Here is a 4,669-nt window from a genome sequence, read left to right as displayed (position 1 = left end):
TAAGTACAAAAATAACGTCTTGATAAGAGAGAAAAAAGCGATGTCACGAATATTTACAATTTTACCTATAAATAACAGAGTAAAACAGAAATTGCGTAGCCTAAAGTTTATGTTTAGAACTCGCAAAACCAAAAAACGCTAAAATTCCTACAAATAATAACTAAAAACTGCCTGTATTTTGTCCTGCATTTTAGATGATAAATGTTCTAACAACTGACCTCGTTTTGTATAAACTATAACAAAATCGTCGATATTTACTTTACAATATTACCTTAGACGGAATGAAATTTGTCTCCTATTGGCTAAAAGAAGAAGAAATCAATACGTGTTTTCCTTCTAATGCCGTCCGTATACGGGTGGCGCCGCGGTGCGGACGTCGCTCGCACTAATGAGAACACGCGACCCGCACACGACGTATATGAATAAATAAATGGATACATTAATTGGTTATACGATAACAACTGTTTTATCCATACAAAGAAAATGAAAAATTATGTTTTAGTACCTATTAAAAGTAAGGGTAGTTTAGTATATACTTAAAAAACTTATTAATACACTTTAAAACTGTACTACAATACGTACTACACGTATGGTATAGGTATTTGAATTTACGTCCCACAAGGACTACGTAAAAGTCTATACAAAAAAAATACAAAGTATGGTTATATTAGTGATTATTTTAATATGTATAACTTTACTTTTCAACCGGAAGAGGTTAGTACCTAGTTAATAAGTAGAAACATGATCATAAAAATGTGTGTATAATAATTTTGGTGACATCTTCACCAAAATTATTATACACACATTTTCAAGCTTTGCGGCATATGATCGGTAAATTCACTCGTTTTAATATCTGGCCCTGTGGCGCAACGGATAACGCGTCTGACTACGGATCAGAAGATTCCAGGTTCGAATCCTGGCAGGGTCGCGTGATAACTTTTTGTTTTTTTTTTTTTTCATTTTCTTTTTTTTTGTTCTTATTGTTTTATTTGCTTTTATATTTCAATATATAAATACATATTTATTAAACACCACAGTAAAAAGATCATGGAAATATTTATTTTTTATCAAACCGACTTAGGCATCTTATCGCAGGCTTGATAACGATTTTTACTACCACCAAACATGTAAAAAAAACAAAAACAACCTGCAAAAAATAAGACTGATAAAATTTAAACCAAAAAATATTATCTTCAATTTTATGTGACACGAGTACAAGAGTTATCTTTAAAAACTGTGAAGTGTCAAAATATTAAAAGATATTTTTTGAGTTAAAAAGGCACTAGTGTAAAAAAATACATAATTTGTGGTCCTCGGTAATTCCAAGTAATTCCCGTTTTTTGAACCCTAATTATGTGGTATTCTTCTTCCTTCTGGAGTTAGTCCCGGTTATATCCTCCTCTCTCTAGAGATGAACCCGACCTGCGTCTTTTGACCATGATCCTGGATCGGGTAAGTCAGTTTTTATATTCCATAAGTCGCCTTTTACTGCATACATGGAGTGGTTCTATTCTAAATTTCCGGGAGCCACACGGCAAAAAAAAGTCGTACACATAATTATTGTTTTAAGTTTATGATATTATTGTGGCCATAAATAAGTATAAAGACGCGTGCATACCGGACGTGTGTGGTAAGTTGGTTCCATTAAAGTTGGTAACACTATCAACTGCTCAATGGTTATTTTAGTGCCGCTATCGGGCGGGTCAAGAGCGCGCCTTCCGCTGATAGCCCGCGATAAGAGAACCCCGAAAACGCAGCATCCCGCCATCCGTTATTTATTGACAAAACAACAAAAACAGTCACACCGATAAAAATACGAGTATGTTACTTTCTTTCATACCATAGATAACTTTTTGTGTGAAAAAGTTAACAGCATTCTCGTTGTAACCATAAAGTTTGTCCTCATTTATGAAGGTTATTGCTGAAAATAGTTTTCAGTTATTCCGTTTCCGTCTACTCTTAGTTTTTATTACGAGTAAGTTTTCAAGTTTTCACTATTCCAGCCAATATTACGGTAAATAGTAAGTATGGAAAATTACCAATAATTTAAATACGTGTTCTGCTCCACGACCTTGATGGGACAACGAGAACGGTACAAAATAAATGCTCGAGATATTGTTGGTTCAGTCGGTTATGAGTCCGGCAAACATCCTGGCCGCAGACAAACATTAGATCATCTCGCTGTCATTGCCGAACAACGGACGTCGCGGACGTGTGCTAACGTGTCCAGTGTAAACTCACCTTTAGATATAGATCAATAGGTAAACCTTTTTTGTGGCTGATATTCTCTAGTATGAAGATATAAACTTGTGTATAAAGACTTCACAAGAAGTGTTTAACTTTATTTGAACAGCGTTAGCTAATTGCGCATTAGTTTATCTGAATCCAAACAAAAAAGAAGTTATGTAATAAATACTTTTTACAAAATATTTTTTTACTGCCGAAATGAGATATGTAGTAATACAAAAACTTAGAAATAAATAAATTTTATAAGGAAGGTACATGCTCCTGTAGATTGTTATATTAAGGAAATTAACTAAAGTGAGACATTCTGCTGGTGTCTACAATAAATGCACATTTTAGTTTTCAACTAACAAATACAAATAAATAGACATAAAAGTACCAATTACAAAAAGGTTCAACGTGAACACATCAACCGGCTTAGGTTTTTTCCTTTTACAATTTGCTTACCATGAACTTCACCTCAGCCAAGTACTCTCTGTAAGATAAATCAGTGCATAAATTAAAGTGTGCGCTGACACGACGCGGACAAGTGTAAGCGTCAAGTGCTTCGCTTTAGACACAAAATAACGAGGTTACACATGGTATACATCTACAATATAAGAAAAAGTACCTATATTTTTCTTGGTAAATAGCTGTACTTAAATAAAGAAGAGGATTATGCATACCCCATCGACCGAGTCAAATAGTCACAGGTAACTCCATGTGTATTATACTTAAGTGGGTTTAAATATTGCTGAAGTTTATTGTCTCCGCTTACATCCTATATATTATTCATCATTATGGAAATACTTTGAATTAAATGGGACGCGGCTTTTCAACTACTCTGGCTTTGTTTACCTCGCAAGATATAGACATGATTATGTGGATGTATATATAGATGGAGTTCATTTATCTATGATTAAAGAAAATGCAGACTGCACTTACCAGCGCATATTTTACAAGCCGGATAAGGGACTGGACCAGAGATTCTATTTAGAACTAGCTTTTGCTCGCGGCTTCGCCTGCGTTAATTTCGCTTCCATAAAAAGATTGCTTAGATAATTGCTTAGATAAAGAGCCTTTCATTGACATAAACTAATATTATGCAAAAAAAATAGATGTACCTACGTGAGTGCGAGTAAGAATCGTCATAATAAATTTAATAATTAATTATTTATAGCTTTTTATATCCATTCAAAAATGACGAAGTTCAATACAAACGTGCACCCCCTATTTCATCCCCTTGGGATAGAATTTCAGGATAAAAAGTAGCCTATATTCTAATCCAGGTTACCTACTAACTATTTTTGTGCCGAATTTCGTTCAGATCCGTTCGGTAGATTTTGCGTGATGCGCGTACAAACATACAGACAGACAGACGGACAGACAGACAGACAAAAATTCTAAAAAAAACTTGTTTTGGCTTCTATTGATCCTAAAAAGACCCCTTATAATTTTTTTCTTAAATATCTTCAATGTACAGACAAAGTTCAGTTAGTTTTATTATATTTATGGATAGGCGATTAGGCTAGTCATTTTTAAGCAAGGATTCCGTACCTATACCTAAGTTGAAAATGGGACCCTATAATAAGCCTACGCTGTCTGTCTGCCCGTCTGTCGGACTCGCACTTAGCCAATTTTTTTGTACTTATATTATTGTAGACTTATATGACTACAACAAAAACTAGAGGTTTTTAAACTTAAGGGGTCTGCTCATGTGTCTGCTTTCTGAAATCAGGTCCGGTCGTTTGCTCTATATTATTTTTATTTTGTGTCTTCACTTTCAAGTGGCTCGACTCGCGATCATTCGATTAGCACTCGCTCGCATCGCACCCCATTATAGCCGTGACGAAAACACCACTCGATTCCGAAGCGATTTGATGTATCGATACTGTTATTCTCACGTCTAAAGATAAATGTCGTACACTTGTTACATTTATGAGGGTATTATAAATAGACTGTCTTTATATAAAATGTTTACTGATTGGCGATTTTTGCTTATATAGCGTTTCACATATTATCTCACTGTATCTGCTCAGTTTGAAATTAAGATGTTACGATACGTATGCATTGGTAATAACGATGTTTTGAGGTAGGTAGACTAGACTACATAGGGTATATTATGTACTACATACAAACTAAAGCATACTACACACTAACAACACGTTTCACCCCTGGCACGTGCCGCCTACAAGCGACTCATTAAAACATTCAGTATCTGTTCAAAGTCGCGTGGCGTAGCGTGTCTATCTATAACTTTATCTTTGTAACTCATTGATCACCCATTTATTTATGTTAATGTCTTTTTTTACCGACTTCAAAAAGGATTACTAACTAAATGTACTAATTGTGATTATTTTGTGTATCTTTACCTATGTAATACCTTTTTTAAATACGCCTTGCAGTTTACTAACATTAGTACGAAAAAAAATATAATGTGTAAACT

General features: G+C 34.4%; 1 non-coding gene across 1 annotated transcript; it reads left to right on the top strand.

Annotated features, from left to right (window-relative positions):
- Nucleotides 1-855: 855 nt before the first annotated feature.
- On the top strand, nt 856-928 carry Trnar-acg (transfer RNA arginine (anticodon ACG)). Its single transcript has one exon. It is a non-coding gene; the product is annotated as a tRNA-Arg (tRNA).
- The last annotated feature ends 3,741 nt before the right edge of the window (nt 929-4,669 follow it).

This window comes from Amyelois transitella, chromosome 11 (genome assembly GCF_032362555.1).
Source record: "Amyelois transitella isolate CPQ chromosome 11, ilAmyTran1.1, whole genome shotgun sequence".
Classification (NCBI taxonomy): Eukaryota; Metazoa; Arthropoda; class Insecta; order Lepidoptera; family Pyralidae; genus Amyelois; species Amyelois transitella.
This window is presented reverse-complemented; position numbering and strand designations above follow the sequence as displayed.